Raw genomic sequence first — 22,976 nt, forward strand, 5'->3', positions numbered from 1 at the left:
AAAGCAAAGCTTTTAGATGCCCCTTTGCAACACAATGATTTGTTTGGGGCCACAGCTGAGGAAGTATTGAAGAAAATGGAAGACAAAGCCAAATCTATGCAGACGGCTAAAGATTTTCTACACGTACACCCCCCTAGATTTAGCAGGAATGGGCCAGCTAAACCTTGGTCCTTTCTGAGCTCGGACAGACCTCAGAGGGGCAGATACAGGTGTTGCAGAGGTAGGGGTCAGGCACAGCCCCCTTTCAGAAATAAGCAGTGGAGTGCCCCCTCTCCCAAGGGAGGAGAAGATAGGTCACAACCTTACAGGAAACAGTCATTATGACTCTCCCTTACTAGCTCCAGGGGCATCCCTCCTGGATGCGCCTTTGGGAGGAAAAATCTCTCTTTTTTATCACAATTGGAGCCGCATAACCCAAGACAAATGGGTTCTGGACATAGTTTCAAGGGGTTACAGGTTTCATTTCCATACCTTGCCAAGATCAAACAGATGGCCAGATCTGCCAAAGCATCAATGGGCAGAGGCACAACGGCAAGTTCGGTCCCTCATGGATATGAGGGCCATAGGTTTGGTACCAGATTCAGAAATGGGGCAAGGGTTTTATTCAAGACTTTTCCTGGTTCCCAGGAAGGAAAATGCATGGAGACCAATCCTGGACCTTTCTGTATTGAACACCTTCCTAGAAATTCCAAAATTCAAGATGCTCACTCTGCAGCAGCTGCTGCCTATGCTGAGCAAGAACACTTGGATGGTGACTTTGGACTTGAAGGAGGCTTACCTGCATATTCCCATATGGCAAGAGTGCAGAAGGTACCTGAGATTCAAAGTGGGCTCGAGGCATTACCAGTTCTCTGTGCTGCCCTTTGCCTTATCTACTGCGCCCGGGATCTTTACAAAGTGCCTGGCACCAGTAATGGCATTTTGCAGACAGAAGGGAATTCAAATATACCCTTATCTGGACGATTGTCTCATTCAAGCGGATGACAAGGAGACTTTACTTCGTCATCTAACATTTGTGCAGCATCTTCTCTTGTGCCTAGGGTTCACGGTGAACCTGAAGAAATCAAACCTGGTGCCCACACAGCAAGTTACTTTCCTGGGTGCGCTTCTGAGCACTACAACCCAGATGGCTTATTTGACACCAGACAAAAAAGTGCAACTAGCTTCTTATTTCAAAAATCTGGCTTTAATGAGTCAGCTGTCTGCAAGAAAAGTTCTGCAGGCTCTGGGTTACATGGCATCCTGCATTCTGTTAATACCACATGCAAGGCTGCATATGTGGAAGATACAGTGGTACCTCAAGAGTGTATGGTCTCAGCATTGCCACAGTCTGGAAACAGTGATCGCAATTTTGCCTTGTCTCCGGCAGGAGTTCCTTTGGTGGGACGAGACCTGTCTCCAAAACAAGGGGAGGCATTTCTGTCCCATTCCAGCCAATCAAGTCATAACGACTGATGCTTCGGATCATGCATGGGGGAGCCCACATGCAAGGGAAATGTCTTCAGGGTGCCTGGACAGAGGACCAAATGCATCTGCACATAAATTTGAAGGAGATGCTAGCTGTACAGAATGCCCTGACAGCCTTCAAAGATCTTATTCCACCGGGGCAATTACTGATAAAGATGGACAACACTACGGTGATGTGGTACATAAACAAGCAGGGAGGCTCTCATTCTTACCCCCTGTGCAGTTTGGCCATGGCTCTGTGGAACACAGCACTAGCCAACAAGGTGGACTTACTAGCTCAATTCCTGCCAGGAAAGGACAACACTCTGGCGGACAGTCTAAGCAGAACTCTTTTGGATCCACACGAATGGATGTTGGATGTTCGGATACTCAGGATGATAAAGGAGGTGTGGGGGTACCCGGACATAGATCTTTTTGCATCTCCCCATAACCATTGACTTCAAATGTTCTGCACGAGGACCTACCACAAGCTAGCATGGAAAGTGGATGCTCTTTCATTCAGTTGGAAGCACCTCTCAGTATATGCTTTTCCTCCTTTGCCTCTTCTTCCTCGGGTACTTCTGAAAATCAAACAGGACAGACCGCAAATGATTTTACTGGCTCCCAACTGGCCTCGGCAATTCTGGTATTCCTCCCTGATGAACCTGGCTCAGGGTCCACCCTGGATTTTGCCACAACTTCCACATCTACTGTCTCAAAGAGATAGCCAGATCCTGCACAGCCATGTCAAAACTCTGAATCTAGCAACCTGGCGGATCCAGGGTCTTTAAACAGTTCTACCCTTACCAAACAGGTACTGGACGGAATTCTTGAAGCTAGACGGCCCAGCACCAGGAAATCTTATGCAGGTAAATGGAAAAGATTTTGCTCCTGGACTCAGGCCCAGGGTTTTGATTCTGCAGTTCCAAACATTCCACTGATTTTACAATACCTAACAGAGATGGTACATAAGGGCCTATCTTTTTCATCTATCAAAATTTATGCTTGTGCTATTTCTGCACATTACAATACGGATCCCCCAATCTTTTCTCATCCGTTACTTAAGCAATATATGAGAGGGGCGAATAATATAAGGCCTCCTTTAAGAGCACCAGTTCCCACTTGGGATCTCAACTTTGTTTTGAAAAAGTTAACTTTATCTCCTTTTGAACCTGCAGCTTCCACAGATTTAAAGTTTTTATCGTGGAAAACTGCTTTTCTTTTAGCCATTACCTCTGCCAGAAGAGTTTTGGAATTGCAAGCTCTCATGGCTGCAGAACCCTTCATTAGGACAGGGTGTCCCTGAGGACTAATCCCACCTTTATGCCTAATATGGTTTCGAAGTAGCCTTGAATCAGATTATTCATTTGCCTACCTTTTATCCTAATCCTCAAAGTGAAGAGGAAAGTATTTTGCATTCTTTATATATACACAGGCATCTTCGTTTTTACCTGGACAGGACCAAGATTTTCAGGAAATCAGACCAATTGTTTGTGGCTTCTGCTTCTACCTCACAGGGGAGAGCAATCACTAAGCAGACTATTTCTAAGTGGATTGCCCACTGCATTAAGTTCTGTTACTCTCATCATGGTAAGCCTGTTCCTGTTAATGTCAGAACACATTCTACCAAAGCTACTGCCACTTCGGCAGCTTTTCTCAGTGGAGTTCCTACCAAGGAGATCTTAGAAGCTGCAAATTGGAGTTCTGTGCATACTTTTTCTAAGCACTACAATCTCCCTCTCTATTCTAGTCCTGCAGGGTTTTGTGGCCGCCCCTTCTGTTCCTTCTCCATCCACCCTTTCTTAGCTTTGGGATTCAACCCTACAGTAATGACTGTAGCAGTGAACCACGAAGAACATAGTACAGTTGTGTACTCTTACCATAAATATAGATGTTCCAGTATGTTCACTGTTACAGTCTGGGTTACCCTCCCTCCTGTCCCCTCTTTTGTTGTTCTTTGAGTGCTGTCTGTGTCTCCTTGACATTTCTTTTTTCTCCTAGGTATTTTTGCTGGTGATATTTGGGAATGTTCTGGTTTATGTTTGTTTGTTCTTTTTGATTAAGCTTTTGGCCTTTAGTTTTGGGCACCTGACATCTGGGGCAAGAAAAACTGGGGAAAATGGCGTCGGCTGAGGTCTTTATACCCCTGGCGCACTGACGTCAGGGCAGGAGCGACTTCAGCCGACTTCGGACCTGACTTTGGGACTCTGGCCGATCTAGGGCTGCTGCCAGCAGGAAGAAGCCTACAGTAATGACTGTAACAGTGAACATACTCGAACATCTACATTTATGGTAAGAGTACACAACTGTACTTTATTCTTGGCTTGCAATAACCGTAGGGAGAAACCGGACCGTAGCAGTGGCTTTATCTGGCAATGTTGCAGTTGCTGGGGGCGGGGGGGGAGCTGCAATGATGCAGGTAGACCAAGTGCACTATGCAGACTTGTCTGGTAGGTATCCTTATTAAAAAGTGTTATTCTTGGCTTGCAATAATTGAAGGGAGAACCCGTAGCAGTTGTGTGGGTGTGGGTTGCTGTGTTTGTGGAAGGTGGAGGTGTGCCTTTGTAAGTGTGGTGCGAATGTTATGCATTATGAAATGGAGAAATTAAGAGTAAAATTTTGCTCAGGGACATCCCTAGCAATTTCATCACTGCTTGATTCAGACATATATATTCCCTTGTGTTTGTTAGGACTATGTTTGAGTGCATTGTTTTGGAGTGTGGTATCACTGCTACAGCTGCTGGTACTCTTTCAATAAAAGTATATGCTTCTCCAGGAGTCTGTTGCTGAGAGGATGAGAAACACACTATAAGTATACAACTAAGACAAACTACATAAAGCAATAGTAAGAAAGTACTAGGTCACATCAGAGGCTTGGGAGGTCATTGTTAAGAAACTGAGAATTGTTGTAAAATTTATTATTAAATACCATAAGTTCAGGTTATACTATAAGAGAATAACTATGTAAAGATAACCATGTCAGCAGCCAAAATGCATTACAAGTTGAATATTTTACTGTGCACATTTTAAAAAATGGATAGACTAGCCTAAACTCTGGACTGATGAGTTTGCTTTTTTTTTTTTATTCTTGGGAATTGCTATTCAGAAGTGAAGAGACATACAAGGGAACAGTTTTAGTGGCACACCAGGCTATTTTTTATTTCTATTGTCATGCAAAGCTGACTAAATAGTTGAATCTAGCAAAGCTGGAAATGTGAGACTGTAGTCCACTGAAGGATGGGAGATGGGAGGAGTAACCTGGCCAGGAACTGAAACTTGCAAAACTGCGCCTTGTGAAAAGTCTTTTTTATCTCAGTAATTTGTTGACACTTTTGCAAGTTTCTTTCAGTGAATGTGTAGTACATCAGTAGGAACAACATGTGTAAAACTCAGCGCATACCAGTCAATGACACATGAGCTGCAGACTCTCAAACTTGGCAGTTTTTTTCAGGAGTTCCATTGTAAGTGAATGGAAGTCTAGTCTGACAACAAATGGTAGGGCTATTTGTCCTCACAGTCTGCAATATAGGACAGATTTAGCTTTCCAAAGGAATCACCATGTCTGCCCCCATGAGGGCAGACAAGAGTAAAAACAAAATAAAATTAGGAATGAGTACTTATTTTGCTGAAGGCAGCTTTGGGAGGTGTAGTAAATCATGGCAAGATAAAAAATATATGTTTCAAAGCACAAATAAGAGGGATTTTTCTCCAAAAGGCTACTTATTATAAGAAAATACAAACTAGAGACATACAAGAATTGGAAACTAAAATTAAGTTACTAGATCAAGATTTAATCGGGAACTATAGCAAACAAACTGAAACTGAGTTATTAAAATGTCAAAAAGATCTTTTTTTACTACAAAATAGTAAATTGTCATTTTATGAACAGAATATACTGGTAAAATACGCTAATCATATTCAGACCCCCTCAAAAGCACTAGCTCGTATTATTAATCAATCGAAAATACCTTCTCAAATTTCTGAAATACAGTTAATAATAAAAGATATACCAATACTGAAGACATTATGAATACCTTTGAATTAATATTCTCTCAAATTTATGGCGAACATCAGGAATTACTTATACATAAGAGTAATAACGATTTTTTGCAGAAGATTACTTTTCCAAAAATTGGTGATGAGTCTCATGAGAGTTTAATCAAACCAATTTCCTCTGAGGAGATAACAGATACAATTAATAATTTGAAGCCACATAAAGCTCCAGGACCGGATAGTTTGACTTCTGAATTTTACAAAACATTTGGTGATATACTGGCTAAAATACTTCCACAAGTATTTAATTATATAATTAACAATAAAATTAATAATCTGCATTTTAATGCTTCGAAAACAATTCTTATACCTAAAGAGAATGCAGATCTTCAAAATCCAGATAACTATACACCTATTTCACTTTTAAATATAGATATGAAAATTATGACATCTATTTTAGCCAATAGATTGAAGAAGGTAATAAACCTAATAATATCTGATGAACAAGCTGGCTTTATAAATGGTAGACAAACTACCGATAATACGTTATCACTTCATACACTCATTTCTTATGCCATTCATAAAAATCTTAATGTTTACGCACTCATAATTGATGCTCAAAAAGCTTTCGATAGAGTTAATTTAAAATTTTTGTTTGATATTCTATCATATTTTAATATACCCCAAGATTTCATTTTAACATTAAAAAAATTATATAATAATCCCTATACAACTTTATATATTAATAAAAATTTCTCAAAAAGAATACAAATTAAGAATGGTACCCGTCAAGAATGTCCGCTATCTCCTATTTTATTCAATTTATATCTAAAACCACTATTTTTACATATTAAGCAAAATATTTATCATAATGCTCCAATAATATATGGTACGAAAATATCTATGGCTGCTTTTGCTGATGATCTTAATATTTATTGTACGACGCCTGTTTCAGATGCTAAGAATTTATTTATTTATTTATTTCAGTTTGGTTACCAGGGAAGTCCACTGGGCCAGTGGTGTGCCCATTTTCAGTGGAGGCCCGGGGAGAAAAGCTCCAATAAGCAATATGGTTACAAGGTTACATAATGCAATGGTAAGTACATACATAAATGGATACAAAGGTTACATAATACAGTGGAAAATACATATATGCAATCAGGTATAGGGGATAAATTGGCATTGAAATACAATTTTGACATAGGTAGCACAGTTTGTAGGTATTTACATTCAGGACAGTAGGTTTAGATTGACTGGACAATAAGTATATATGACTTACTTGATATTTACAATATATACAATACTTGGAGTCAAGAGAGAGAGGATGCTTAGTCTAAGTATGTTAGCTTGGGTTTAATTAGGATAATGGAAAGAGGTAATAGTGCAGAGAAAAGCAAGAGAATGAAGAGCTCAAAGGGGAAAGTCTTAAGATAGTTATGTAGGGTGAAAGCAGGAGCATTTACGTTTAGTGGATAGGTAAGAGAAAAGTAGGGTTTTGAAGGATTCAGAGTTAGGAGTAGTCCTGAGTGAAGGAGGGAGAGAGTTCCATTTTTTGCCAACAGTGAAAGAGAGAAGGTGTTGGCCTGCAGGGCGTTTGGGTTTATGGACAGAGATTAAATTTTGGTGTTCAGATCTCAAAGATCTGGTTGGGATGTAAGGGGGAAGGATGTTTGTTAAGGCTGGGCATTTATCTGGATAGAATATTAATTTGTGGGCAGTGGTTAGTTGGAAATAGTCTAGGAGGTTTGGGAGTTCCAGCCAGTTCAGAGATTGTAGGGTTAAGCAGTGGTGAGTAGAGGTTTTGGATTTAGTTGCGAATTTGGAGATTTTATTATAGCAAGTTTCGAGTTTAGAGGTATTGGAAGAAGATATGTTAGTTAGTAGAGGGGCTCCATATAATAGAGAGGGTAGGAGGTAGGTATTAGCAATAGTTTGCCTTGCGGAGTTGGAGAGAAAGCGATTATTTCTATAGAGCATGCCTAGCTTTTGATGGGTTTTCTTGATGTTTTGTTGGATGTGGATATCAAATTTAAGGTGTTCGTCTATGGTAATGCCGAGGAGTTTTGCGGAGGGACCACTTCTATGGCAGAGTTGCTTTGGTTAAGGACTCTGAAAGCTTTCTTGTCGTAGGAGAAGTTTCTGGAGGGAGGAAAGAGAAGAATTTTAGATTTGTTAGAGTTGAGTGAGAGATGGTTTTGGTGCATCCAGTTTTCGGTAGTGGAAAAGCTGTTTGAGTTTTAGTCAATAGTTCAGGAAGGTTGGAGGCGGCACAGACTAAGGTGGAGTCATCTGCATATTGGATAACTGTTGTATCAGGGATGATTGAGTGAAGGTTAATGAAAATGTTGAAAAGCATGGGTCCGAGGATGGACCCCTGGGGAATACCGGTGGGTGTTGGCAAGAAAGAGGAGGTAGAGTTCTTCCATCTGACAGCTTGAGATCTGTCAGATAGGCAGCTGGAGAACCAGGAAAGGGTATCAGGGGAGAGATGAAGGTTGGAGAGATGAAAGAGAAGGTGCTTGTGGGAAATGGTATCAAAGGCTTTGGAAAGGTCTAGCAGTACTGTGGATACTAGAAATCCAAAATCGCGTGCTCGATTTACTGTGTCTAAGAAGGATAGTAAGGCTGTAGTGGTGCTGTGGCCAGGGTGAAAGCCATGCTGGGTGGGAGTTAAGAGGAGATTCTGAGTTAAAAAAGGCATAAGTTGGTGATGGACACATTTTTCAAGTATTTTTGATAATGGTGAGAGTAAGGCAATTGGGCGGAAATTAGAGATATTGCAGTTTTTGCCTCCTTTGTGTAGAGGTAGAATGAAGGCAGATCGCCAAAGTTTGGGTACATAAGACTCTTTTAAAGATCTGTTAATTAGGATGCTGATAGGGAGAGCAATACCATCTGCAGCAGTTTTGAGGAAGGAGGAGGGTAAGTTGTCTGGGGCATGTGAGCAAGGCTTTAGTTTTGATAGGAGTCTTTTTATGAAAGTAGTTGGTACAGGTTTGAGTTGGAAATTAAGCGTACAGTTACTAGGGGTGCTGGGAGTAGAGGAGAGAGAGTTGGATGGATTATTGTTGGGAAAAGATTTGGTTAGATTAGCAATGGATTCTGTAAAGAATGTGTTGAAGTGAGAGCTTAGTTCTGAGTCGGTTAAGCTAGGGTCAGGGCAGGGATTATTCCTAGATCCTGGGTGGAGTAGGGAATTAATAGATTTCCAGAATTGTTTAGGGTTCTTGTTATTATTGGACTGAAGTTTATTGTAGTAATTTTTTTTGTCTGAGGTGATTAGTTTCTTTACTTGGTTGCGGAGATATTAAAAGCAGTGTAAGATTTTGCAGAAATATCTAATTACAAAATAAATTAAAAAAAAAACAATGTATTTCCCTTAAAGACGCCTACACCCTTTTCGCTTTTACCATTGATAGGTCAGGTAAAATCCGAAGAAAAAATAAAATATTTAGGTATTGTTTTCTCAACAGATAATAGAGACTTTTATGTGAACAATGTCAAGCTAATTTGGGATCATATACTGTCTGATTTAAAAAGATGGAATAATCTGAAATTACCAATAATGGCAAAGACTTCAATTATTAAAATGAATGTTCTCCCTAGAATATTATATATTTTTCGAGCTACTTAAGTCTCAATTTCTAGGAAATTCTTTAAACAACTTCATACGGAATTAGGTAGATTTGTATGGGACCCTAGGAAAACTAGAATATCCTATGATAAACTGATGACTCCGAAAAATAAGGGTGGTTTAGAATTACCGAACTTTGAAGCATATTATTTAATAAATGCTAATAGAATTCTAAGAGTGATTAACTTTGATAAGTCCAGTACTAAATGGTCACCCAAGTGGTTGATTCTGAATTACAAACATGTTGTCAAATTGGGTATTAATTTTAAGGCATTACCTTTTTTAAATAAAGATACCTTTAAAATATACGTTTTGATGGAACATATTTGATTATATATAATATCAATACAAAACCTGTTTAAATCACTAAATCTCTTACAGTATATGATGACCTTTCAACCATTTCATAAGAACCCGAATTTGAAAATCGGTAATCAATTGATAGATCTTAAAAAATTCCCACTTATAATTGATTTAACTATACTTGATTTATATCCCTTTCTTGGTATCTCAATACACGACATGTTAAGAGAGCTGAGCCTTCCTAACTCTTATTTAATTATAATGAGACAACTAAAGGATCTTTCAATAACTTATTTTAGTAATTTTAAAATTAAAGAAGAAGACTTAACCATTTGTTCAAACTTATGGCAAACTCTAATGCAAGACTTCAAATATATAACAGCTTCATATAATTTGATAAAAGATGTGAAATATAATAACCAAATACTTTTTATCTAAATATTGGAAGGATAAATTATTACTGAGTGATGATAATAAAATATTGAAAGTAATTAATCTAACTTTAAGATCAGTATCTCTTCAAAAGCTATTATTCACTCAGCTGATGATATTTAATAATGCTTACTACACTCGCCTCAGCTTACATAAATTTAACTCGAAAAATTCACCTAAATGTCCATATTGTATTGATCAAACCGCTGACCTTTTACACATGTTCTGGAGCTGTAAATGTATATTCAAACTTTGGAATTCTCTAAAAATTCAATTACAAAAAATGGGTTATCTACAGTCCACACTTTCTTGGGAGTTTATGATTCTTCATATTCCTCCGAATGACTTGAATAGATCCCAAGTGATCATACTCATAAATATTTTCTTGTTAATGAAGCTTTATATAACTACAAATTGGCTGAATCCATCTTTGACTTCATGGGAAAACTTTAAAAGTGTAGTGATAAAACATATTTTAGCACATAAATTACTAATTAAAGATCATAAGAAAAATATAAATAATACAAAAATATGGGAGCAAATCTTTAACATTGTGTTAGCTTAATGTTCTATTCCACTTTTCCCCGGGAAGTACATATTTAATATGGAGATTAGTATAGATAAACCTTATATTAATATTAGATCTTTTTCCTTTTTTTCCTTCTCTCTTTTTTTCTTTTTTAATACCTTTTTTTAGAATTTTATCTTAATGTATAATGATCTTATGTAACTGTTGGAAGCATTCATGTATATAATGTACATATGTTGTAGTGTTGTATTAATAATTGGAAAACAATAAAGATTTATTATTGAAAAAAAAAATATATATATATATATATGTTTTCTTCATCATTTGCCCGTAGTGGTCCTTTAAGGAAATAAAAACTACTCCAAGGTTTGCCAACGACAGCATTTGCTCTATTACATGTGTAAATAACACTTGCAGGGTTGCAAGAATAAAAAATTACAAGTGAAGCTTTTTTTTTCAGTCAATATCAAATACAGAGGATCATATGAAGTTGTTGGAAATGAAAGTAATTTATAACCCTTTTCCAAAACTGCATCACTTTAAAGTCAAAGTCAATTCAAGAAATACAGGACAAGAGAGAGAGAGAGAGAGAGAAGAGACATCCGTTTTGTTTTTAATTGTGTTATTTCATACAATACCAAAAATCCAGTTTTATGTAGGACAGCATTCAGCTGCATTTCTTTATTAAATTAAATTAATATGTTATTTTAAACTTTTAATTTTATATCATTAATAAGGCTGTTCTTCTGCTAGGGACCTACCAACAGAGGTCATTAAGATAAGAGCATGGTTCACCAAGTTATATTTTTGAGTCATACACAAATGTCCAAAATGCACTGGGAGATGATGCTCATGTCAGAGTAATGATGCTTTGCATGTAACAATATTTAGCAAGTGGATGCGGTGAGATTGTGAGAGATTCATCATAAATGCACTTATGATGCTATTTAGGGTCTTGGGCCGGCAAATGTGCATCTTACACTACTGCAGTTTGTAAATAAATATCATATCTGGACATTGATCGTATTCCGTTAGCCCAGCTGTCCTGTAAGGCTGCCCAGTACAAAGATAAAAATTTTTTTTTAAAGGACTAGTGAAGTTTTAGTGTGTGTGTGCGTGTGTGTGTGTGTGTGTGTGTGTGTGTGTGTGTGAGAGAGATCAATCCCTGTCCAGAAGCATGAAAAAATAAGCATAACAATGTGTTTTATTTTATTTTTTTATAAATATGCTTGAAGATCCAGGCAACCGTCAGGCTGTAATTCATGAGCCATGTTTTTTAAATCCTTGAATCATACATTGCTGTTTTATGAATGCATTGCTTTCTGGGTGTAAGTATGTGCACATGGATGGGTGAGTACATGCATATTTACAGCAGCAACTGTTTCCTGTCACTCACAGTTCATGGATCATATAATTACAGCATCTATCAAGTGCATTTCAATTAATTTAATTAATTTTGTCATTTCTGCTGATTTATTTTAACTATACAGGGGCATAGAAAAGATGCTGTATTCCCTGGTACAGGACACAAGACGGCAGTGATTAATGCAGCACTGCCTGAGTCAAACATGTATTGAGCAAGTTAGTCAGCGCTTGCAAGATAATAAAAGCTTTCAGATGTTATTCACGATGGCTACTGGATAAATATTTTAGTGAGCATGTTTCTAAAATGTGTTAAGTCATGAAAATGAAAAAAATGAGGTAAATTATTTTAAAAAGCAATTTCCAACTTTGAAGAATTTTACAAATTCATATTAAAATGGCAAAGAGGAAGGCACTGTCTTGGCCTACAGCATACATTTCCTTTACTGTGTTATAACAAGAAGATTATACCTGCTTCCTGAGAGGATCACCTGTGGCAGTGCTGAAGGCCCTTTTATGGTTCTTGCCCTATAAATTTAGCTAACAGTACCACAACATAATCATAGCATTGGAAATAAAATTATGAATTCATGTGTGTCAAAGTTATAATGGAAGGTTCAAGAAAGTCACATTGCTGCTGATGTTTATTTAATGAGGAAGTGTATACAGCTGTCACATAGAGAGCTTCCCACATTATTTTTCAAAATGGGAAAAATCAAGTAGATCTTCAACTGAAGCAAGCTGTCACAAATCAGGCTGACCAATATTGGATTTTTTTTTTTGAAATAGTAACAACACACCTTGCATCTCTGCTTTTTTTATATACAATTACACTGATACGATAGTAGGGGATGTGCATTTTCAACTGTTTACTAAAGGAACTAGTTTTGTACCTAGTTTCAGATTAGATGTTTCCCAGGTTTTGATCAACATTAAATTGTTTATGAGGAGATTAAACCTGGAGATGTATTTTCATGATAAGAAGGAGATGAATTATAACAACCATGATTCCAAGTTAAAAAGGAAGAGTACATTTATACCACCTAGTAATAACGTTATTTCAGTTTTGGAAAATCTCATGGAGTTTGAGGTTAGGAGAATATGTGGTAGAAAGGATACTAGTTCTGACAACCTGACCCCTGCAGAGAGGAGTGTTCTTAAAGAGCTCAAATCATCGAATAGTATTAGATGTATGAAACCAGATAAAGGTGGGGGAATGGTGTTGATGAACCAAATAGATTATTCGACATCTATGATGTGCTTACTTGAAGATGCAGATACATACACAAGGGTATCGGTTAATGAAATGAACGTGGCCTACAGAAGAATTGATTTGTATTTGTTGGATGCTTTATTTCAAGGTGAGATAACAGAATCGGAATTTGATTTTCTTACAGTTAGATACCCTGTTACCCCAAATATCTTTGGTATACCTAAAGTGCATAAAGGGTTGGAGCAGTTACAATTTAGGCCAATAGTATCTGCCAGGGGTTCTAAGACTGAACCCCTTGCAGCTTTTGTGGATGAAGCTTGTAAAATCATTACTAGTGATGTAGTTCACATCATTAAGGATTCTTGGCACTGTTTGGAGAGGCTGAAGGCTATTGGCAAGTGTACTAGGACCTTTTGTTTCTTAACAATAGATGTGGTTAATTTGTTCTCGGTCATTCCGCACAGTGAAGGTATGGAAATGTTTCGTGACAGTTTATTGCTTAGTTCTAGTTTTGACAAAAGTAAAATCAACATTACTTGTGATTTGATGGAAACTGTTTTGAAAAATAATTTCATTAAATTTGAAGGTGAAGTATATCAACAGTGTTCTGGAGTTGCTATGGGTGCACGATGTGCGCCAGTTTTCGCAAATCTTGTACTATTGGCATGGGAGAGAACTTGTATTTTTCAATCCAGATTTTGGGAGAAAGTAGTGTTGTACAATAGGTATCTGGATGATTTACTCATCCTATGGGATGGTGATGAGAGTAGTGTCATTGAGTTTATTGAATATATTAATTCTTCCACCAGTTTTTTGCGATTCACTTACACATGCTGTGTGGATAGAGTGAATTATTTGGATTTGACAATTTTCAAGGATGGGGAAGGATTGGCCAGTACATTATACAGGAAAGACAGCTATTCCAACTCCTTTTTACATTTTTCCAGTTGCCACCCCTATTATCAAAAAAGAGGGGTGGCAAAGGGACAAATGGTACGGTTATCAAGGATAATCAGTGATGATACCCTTTTTAGACAGGAAATGTATAAGCTTGTGGGTATGTTCATGGATAGGGGGTATCCACTTAATCTTTTACTTAAGGTAAAACGGGAAGTAGTTAGAAAAAGGAATACTGTCTTTGTGCCTATATTGAGAAGTGAAGTTAATGTGGTGAGTAACATGGATTTGAATAATATGGACAAGGGTATAGGGAATGATAAATCATGCTTGATCCTCAATTATAATGAGAAAGCCACTTTTATTGCAGCATCGGTACGTGAAGTGTGGAATCACTGTTTAGATAATGACATTAAGGATATAATTGGGAAGGCACCTAGGATCGTGTTCAGTAAAGGTGTAAACTTAAAAACAATCATGGAGAGAGTACCTAGGGTTAGGAAATCAAAAATGTCCAAGTGTGGTAGCTGTAGAGTTTGTAGATTTATCAGTGAGGGTACACACTTGGTTATAAAAGGTTTTGATCGTACAATTGCCTGCCCTGGTCAGTGTAATTGTAACACAAAATATTTAGTTTATGTAGCTTCTTGCGTTACGTGTGACGCATTCTACGTAGGGATGACTACACGTAGACTGCGTGACCGAATAAGTGAACATGTACGCAGTATAAAGAATAAAGATGCACATAATGCTTTGTTTACACATAGCTGTCAATGCAAGACTTTTAAAAAAATCTTGTTTTTTGTCATTGACAGAATATATGAGGACCAAGGGGGTGACATTACCAATAAGGTGGCCCTGTTAGAAGTTCAATGGCAGGTGAGATTAAACGCCATGAGGTTTCCTGGTATTAATGATTGTATATCCATCAAACCGGTGTTAAAACAAAAAGCAAGTTGTATTTAATTAAATGGGTGATTGCATTGTATTATGCTGTATGTATTAAATTTGTTTACAGAGTCATTCCTTTAATGTTTTCAGGTTGAAACATGTGCATTTACATCCATATATTTGCATGTTTTTTAATATAAAGGTTTATGGGTATGAGATTATGTGGTATATTATGTAGCTGAATGGTTGTGATTCATTTAGTGTTTGTATGGTTGTTATTCATTTTCATTATTGTATTAGAATAGGTACTGTATTTTTAATTGGGTTGAGGCAGTGCTTAGGCTCATTGGTGCATTCAAAATGTGATGTCATTGATTAACAAGCCTTAATTATTGTATAAATATGTTAATTGTGATGTTCTAACCAACTCTGAGGATGCCTTTTTAGGTGAAAGCGCTTAGTCGGTGGATGTATTGGTGAATAAATTTCTCCTGGTTTTTTTATTGTTGGTCCTGGGTTCTGTTTCCTGTTGTTGCCCTTCGTTATTATTTTTTGCACATTGCTGCTGATGTTTATTTAATGAGGAAGTGTATACAGCTGTCACATAGAGAGCTTCCCACATTATTTTTCAAAATGGGAAAAATCAAGTGGATCTTCAACTGAAGCAAGCTGTCACAAATCAGGCTGACCAATATTGGATTTTTTTTTTGAAATAGTAACAACACACCTTGCATCTCTGCTGCTAACACAATCAACTCCAAGCCAATGAACCATGAAAATAACACAATAATCCCTGTATCATGATTCCCATTTAATGAAACAATCTTCAAGATGAGGTCCAAAATCACAAATCAGCCATATAAATGTCAAACAATTTAAAAAATTGGACAGAACCAATCATGCAATATTGTTTGGTCTATCTAAGCAGCTCCCCACATACAAATAAGGTAAGCTCTCGGATATTATTAGCCAAACCATCTATATTACACTAAGCAGTCCAACATCTAACAAGGGTCATTTCTGTGCACCAAATGGTCTTTGAATTTACAATGCTCCTTAACAACAGATACTGCAGATTCCCACCATTAATCTGGGTAGCTTTTGTGTTTCTTGTGGTGTATGGACAGAACAATATGGTGATTTAGCAAAGAATATGCTGTAAGACAAACCCATAACTTCTCAAAAACTACATCTGTCCAACACTAGTTATAGTCAACTGGTCAACCAATTCTGCCCAACACTAGTTATAGTCAACTGGTTGACCATTCTGATTGATGTGCAAAACATGCAGTCCTGAACATTACTGGTATGTGACATAAACTTGGAAATGGTATTTTTCTTTGAATATGAATATGGCCTTTCTGAAATATAACAAAAACGTCTTGACTACACTGCATACAACTTTTCTGACATTAATTGTCATGGCAGTTTTATTGCTGACATGTATGTTTAATTGTCAACTTGACAAAATTATCTGGAATCAAGTTTTATACTGCTGAGTGCCTAGCCCTAGTGTCAGGGGTAGTGTGTGACAAAAGACTGCCAAAGATTTTGAAAAGTAACCTGTACAAAACAGTAGTGCAGTGAAGGCAGCAGATGAGGAAGCTACAGGTGAGGAGATCAAGGACCTGAAACAGGAGGTACAATAGATGGTGCGATGCACACCGTGGGACAGTTGAAGCAATAAGGACATCACAGCAGAAGCTAAAGTAGCTCTAATTGCAAAGGAGGTCAAGGAGGACAGATTACAGTGGTTTGGCACAGGAAAGCAGAAGATGATATGCAGAAGAAGATTTGGATGTGACAAGAACAAAGCAAGCAAAAACAAGGCAAGGGCATCCAGCAAACAGAACACCTGTCAAGCATGACCATCACGGAAAGTAGGAAAGTGGAACTGAATCTAGAGGCATGATGACAGCTGACGCAACACCCTGACCCAGTGCAGAAAATGGGAAAAAGAATGTTGTTGATGAGGCGGATTTATGTTTAATTGTGGCTTAAAAACAAATAATAAAAATAATAAACTAAAAAAAAAAAATAACCACTGCACTCCTGGCAAAAAAATGAACCCAGTTTCTATCAAGTAAATAGTCTCGATACAGTATTCTGCTATAGCGTACACTAATACAACAGCTGATGAAAGTTACTGCTCAATTTTCATGTGGTCAGTCTGTACTGATGCTTGTTAAATGGACCCTTCTCTCCCCATAGCCACTGCTGAAAATGGGCTCTCCCCATTAAGACTTTCCCAATCATCAAATGGAAATATACATATACATAAACAAATAAATGAGACACCAATGTCATTTTTGATTTCCTGTTGCCTGCACAACTCTGTAAACACACTCCTTGTCAATACTCTCCTTATGAGGAATAGCTGTTTCTGGCTGCAAGCTGACCGAGATAAAAGGGGCCTTCACTGGGATCCAATGAAACTGCGGTAGCTCCATAAAGTGTTGTATGCCTTGCTTATGGGCCGGCTTGATTTCATGCAAGCTAATGAGGCCACCAAGCTATATTATGAAAAGCCTTACAATTGCTATACACTGTGTGGTCATTTCAGGACAAAAGAATAAGTAGCCCAGCTTTCAAATGTACCCACTAAAAACATTAATTTGGGTTAATAAGAACATAATCCAACAAGTCAGTTCACCCCATTATGTAAAAATACAATTTTAGCAAAGTAGCATACTAAGAGAGAGCAGGCTGAATTGCAAATAAATATTCTAGAAAAATGATTCAATCCATGTTTAGTACCATCATTTCTCTAATACCATAAAACTCCACTGAACCTCATTTTTTAGATGTTAGAACAATGCTGTGAAGCCAAACCAGAAAAATGTATCTACTTCAGGAAGGCTTTTTAAAACATTAATCCAAAAAGAGCTTCCTTTTTAAGATGGAAATACAACACCATTTCAGGATTTTGGCACACTTAGCCAGACTAGAAAGTACAGTTGTGTACACCTACCATAAATGTAGATGTTCGAGTGTCTTCACTGTTGCAGTCATAACTGTAGGGTGCTCCTGCCGGCAGGCAGCCCGAGGTCGGCCAGAATCCCAAAGTCTGGGTCCGGCGTCGGCTGTATAAGCTAGTATCCTGACGTCAGTACGTCTTGGTACATTGCCCTCAGCCGACGCCATCTTCTCCAGCCTTTCTTGCCCCAGATGTCAGAAGTCCCCAACAAATCAAAAATGAATCCAACAAGGAAACACAAATACACCACAAATAAGAGAAAAAGAGGGGATAGGAGGGAGGGAAACCCCGACTGCAACAGTGAAGACACTCGAACATCTACATTTATGGTAGGTGTACACAACTGTACTATGTTCTTCGTGTTTCACTGTTGCAGTCATAACTGTAGGGTGGAATCCCAAAGCAGTGTAGAGGGGGAGGAGGCTTTAGATAGAAGAAGGGGAGGCAAGAATACCCTGCAAGACAGCAGAGGCAAAGCCTGCCCTAGACTTAGAAAACAAGGGGAGATTGTAGTGCTTGGAAAAAGTATGCACAGAACTCCAAGTGGCAGCTTCCAAGATATCCTTGGTAGGGACTCCTCTGAGGAAAGCTGTAGAAGTAGCAGCTGCTCTAGTAGAATGACTTCTAATGGTCCCTGGAAATTGTTTCCCATGATGAGTGTAACAAAATCTGATTCCATAAGCAATCCATTTGGAAATAGTTTGTTTAGAAATAGGTTTTCCAAGAGAACTGGAGGCAAAGGAAACAAACAATTGGTTAGACTTTCTGAAATCTTTAGTCTTGTCCAAGTAAAATCGTAACTGTCTGTGCACATCCAATGAATGCAAAATCCTTTCCCCTTTATTTTGAGGATTTGGAAAGAAAGTAGGAAGGTGAATTGTCTGATTTAAAGCCACTTTCGAAATCACCTTAGGCATGAAAGTAGGATTGGTCCTCAAGGATACTCTGTCCTGATGGAAAATAAGGTATGGTTCCACAGCCATGAGAGCTTGCAACTCTGAGACCCTTCTGGCCGAGGTCAATGCTAGCAAAAGAACAGTCTTCCAGGATAGAAACTTAATATCTGAAGATGCAGCAGGCTCAAAAGGAGGCAAAGTAAGTTTTTCTAAAACATAATTAAGATCCCAGGCAGGGACAGGAGGGGTCCTTGGAGGCCGCAAATTTTTAGCCCCTCTCAAGAACTGCTTCACCAAAGGATGTGAAAAAACAGGAGGATCAGAACTGTAATGCGCAGAGATAGCAGAAGCATGTATCTTAATGGAAGAAAAGGAAAGTCCTTTAGATAAAAGTTCCGAAAGGAAAAAAGCAAAATAGAGGAGAGATCAGGAACCTGAGGATCAGAGCCTCGGTCCTGCATCCAAATAGAAAACCTCTTCCATTTAGAGGCATAGGATTTCCTAGTGCTAGGCCGTCTAGCTTCCAAAAGAACATCCAAAACTTGTTTGGGAAGACTAGAGGAAATCAAATTCCTTTGAAGATCCAAGCTGCCAGGCAAAGGATCTTGAGATTGGAATGTAGTAACTGACCCTGATGCTGGGACAGAAGCGAAGGGTTCAGTGGGAGAATCCAAGGAGGCCCCGAGAACAGGAGCTTTAAGGTTGGATACCAAAACTGTCGAGGCCAATTTGGAGCAATCAAGATGAGGAACTTGGGCTTGTCCTGTTTTATCTTCAGTAGTACCCGAGGCAGTAGAGGAAGAGGAGGGAAGGCATATGCTGAAAGGCTTCTCCAGCTGAAGGACAGGGCATCCACTCTCCATGCTGTTTTGTGGAAGGACCTGGTGCAAAAGCGAGGCAGCTGATGATTGAGATGGGATGCAAACAGATCTATCTGGGGACATCCCCAAACTGCAGTTATCCTGTTGAACAAGTTGGTGTCTAGCATCCATTCGTGAGGATCTGAAATGTTCCTGCTCAGGCTGTCTGCTAAGAGATTCAGTTTCCCTGGAATGAATTGAGCCTGGAGATGCAGATTCAGATTTAGAGCTGTGTCCCATAAACCCATCGCTAGTCTGCAAAGGGGGTATGAATGAGAACCCCCTTGCTTGTTGATGTACCACATGACCGTGGTGTTGTCTGTGCGAATTAGCAGAGGCCCTGGTTGTAAAAGGTTTTTGAAGGCTAAAAGGGCATTTTGAACTGCCAACATTTCCTTCAGATTGATGTGCCAGTGAAGATGGTCCTTTATCCAGGTTCCCTGCTGGCAATTGTCTAGAAAGTGTGCTCCCCAAGCATAATCCGAGGCATCCGTGGTTAGGATTTGAGTAGGTTGAGGGAGACGAAAAGGTTTTCCTTCGTTTAAAGTGCAAGCCCTGGACCACCAGAGGAACTCCTTCTGGAGGCAGGGGATCAGAGGAATCAGAATATCCAGGTCGTGGTAATGCTGTGACCATACACTTTTCAGATACCATTGAAGCTTTCTCATGTGAAGCCTTGCGTTTGGAATCAACAGAATGCAGGAAGCCATGTAGCCCAGAGCCTGCAGGAATTTCCTTGCAGTGAGCTGAGATAGAGTTGCCAAGGTGTTGAAAGTAGAAGCCAGCTGAATTTGTTTTTCTGGAGTGAGGTAGGCCCTTTGTAAGGTTGTATTTAAGAGGGCTCCCAAGAATACCATTTGTTGAGAAGGGATCAAATGTGACTTTTTTATGTTCACTGAGAATCCCAGTAGTAGGAGAAGGCGTTGAACAAAGTCCAGATGTTGAAGCAGAAGATCTTTGCTGTCTGCCTGAATAAGGCAGTCGTCCAAATAGGGGTAAATCTGGATCCCCTGAAGTCTGCAGTAAGCCACTACTGGTGCCAGGCACTTGGTGAAGACTCTGGGCAGTAGATAAACCAAAGGGCAAAACAGAGAATTGAAAGTGCCTCGAACCTGCCTTGAACCTGAGGAATTTCCTGCGTTCTTGTCTGATAGGGATATGCAAATAGGCTTCCTTTAAGTCCAATGTCACCATCCAGGCGTCCTGAGAGAGCATTGGAATTAGCTGTTGCAGAGTAAGCATCTTGAACTTTGGAATTTCCAAAAAGGTGTTTAACACAGAAAGGTCCAGAATAGGTCTCCAAGAGTTTTGTTTTCTGGGAACCAGAAACAGCCTTGAATAAAACCCTTTTCCCATTTCCGAGAGTGGAACAGGCTCTATGGCTCTCATGGCCAGAAGAGCATCCACTTGAGTTAAGGCCTCTGACCATTGAAGTTTTGGCAGATCTGGCCAACCGTGAGTCCTTGGCAAAGTGTGAAAGTGGAACTTGTAACCTTTTAAAATCACGTCCAATACCCATCTGTCCTGGGTAATATGAGTCCAATTTCTGTAAAAAGAGACAGTTTTCCTCCGAGAGGCGTCCGGTGAAGGGGTCCTGAAGCCCAACCGAGAGAGTCATTGAGTTTGCTTTCTTTGAGATTGGGATCTGTCTTCTCCCCTTCTAGGTGAAGAAGCAGTCCATTGTCTAGATCTGTAAGAGGTCTGGCCTTGACCACGACCTCTGGAGCGTCTATATCTTCCCCTTTGAGGCCTGTCAGACGTGGGAAAGGACCAATTTTAGAGGGCCAATTCCTGGAAAATCTAGGAGGCTGAACTTGCAAGAAATCTTTTACAGTCTGCATGGATTTTGCCTTTTCTTCCATCTTTTAATAACTTCCTCAGCCTTAGAACCAAAAGAACATCTTGTTGAACAGGGGCATCTAATAACTTAGCCTTAACCTGTTCAGGCAAACTTTGTTCACGAAGCCAGGCATGTCTCCTAATCACAGTACCAGAGGCAGCAGCCCTGCAAGAAGCATCCAAAGCATCAAAACCACAATGTAAGCTATGCTTGTTAACCTGTTCAGTAGCATGCAAAACATCCTGAAGTTCCTTATCCTCTGCACAAGCAGGATGGGAAGCAAGCTTTTGCTTTAAAACAGACAAAAGAAATTGCTGATATTTAAACATATGAAACTGGCAATTCAATGCCCTTACAGACAGGGTAGCAGAAGTATATACCTTTTTACCCCACCTGTCTAAAGCACGAGAATCCTTCTCAGAGGGAATAGGGTTTTTAGAAGTAGCAACCTTAGCAGCCTTAGAGCCCTGAGAAATAGTTTCAGGATCTGCAGAAGGGTTTTTAAATAAAAATAAATGAGAGTCAGGAACCCTATAAAATCTATCAGGCTTAGAAGGAGCAGGAGGCATGGAATCAGGATTCAAATTAGCCTCAGAAAAAGCATCATCTACAATGTCCAAAACAGGAGGGATAGCTAAAGGCCTATGCTGAGGAAGAAGAAGGAATTCTCTAAGCCTCTTTTTGGAAGCAGAATATTCCTGTCCTTCCCAATGAAAATGTTCCCTCATCTCATGCAAGGTTTCCCCAAAAGAAAAATTCTCAGGCGGAGAGGCCGAGGGCAAAGAATCCTCAGCATCCGAATCCTCATAAGGGGGAAAGGAATAGTCCTGATCAGAGGAAGAAATAGAAGATACAGAAGCCTGGTCAGAGGAATCCAGAGTAACATCCTGTCGAGGCCTTTTCTCAGGAGGAGGGTGAGAACCCCTAATCATTGTAAGCAAATCTTCAGCCATCCTCAATAATTGTTTTTGTGTCTTGGGAGTGGATTCAGAAGCAGCTTGAGCTGAAACCTTAGACTTAGTAGGAGTCTTTGTCTTTGCCTTTGCCTTTGAAATAGTGATATGAGTAGGCCTGAAAACCCCCTCAGAAGCCGGTACCTGCACAGCGGTTCCGGACCCATCTGAAGGAGCGACGTCCGAAGGTCCTGCAGCAGTTAAAATAGTGGGCCTTGATGGCTCCCCATGGGAGTCCGTATCGGCCATCGGTTCAGAAGTGGCGGACGACAGGGGCTGCAAAAGCACCTCACTGACGACAGCCGAACCGGACGCTGGCTCCAGCTGCAACGAGTCCTGTTTGGACCTCGGAGGCCTGTCTTTGTCTTTGCGCTTCTTTTGAACTCCGGTAGTGTCCGACGACATTCTGTAATTGAAGCGTCTGCCAAAATAATTTAAAGCCCAATCGTACCTGCGCTTGATAGTACGAGAGTTGAACCTGGCACAGAACCGACAACAAGAAACGTCGTGGTCAGGGCCTAAGCAAGGTAGACGGTAAGAGTGGAAATCTTTATGAGGTATTTGTTTCCCACACGCTATAGAATTATTAACTTTTTCTGACATCGGAGGAACAAGAAAAAGATTCTCCAATGGGGTACTTAGCTTTGAGAAGAGAAGTAAGAACTTCGGACCGACAACAACCAAATACGCTGCTCGAAAATCGCCAACCAACATTTTGCGAGCTGCTTTCCACCGCACGGCAAGAAAGAC

The 22,976-nt window shown here is 39.4% G+C and overlaps 1 protein-coding gene across 2 annotated transcripts in view; it reads right to left on the reverse strand.

Annotated features, from left to right (window-relative positions):
- ZFYVE27 (zinc finger FYVE-type containing 27) overlaps positions 1–22,976 on the reverse strand; it is a 1,067,636-nt gene that overhangs the window by 32,513 nt on the left and 1,012,147 nt on the right. The window lies entirely within an intron of this gene.

Source organism: Protopterus annectens, chromosome 14.part0, assembly GCF_019279795.1.
Source record: "Protopterus annectens isolate FY-2018-M chromosome 14.part0, PAN1.0, whole genome shotgun sequence".
NCBI lineage: Eukaryota > Metazoa > Chordata > Ceratodontiformes > Protopteridae > Protopterus > Protopterus annectens.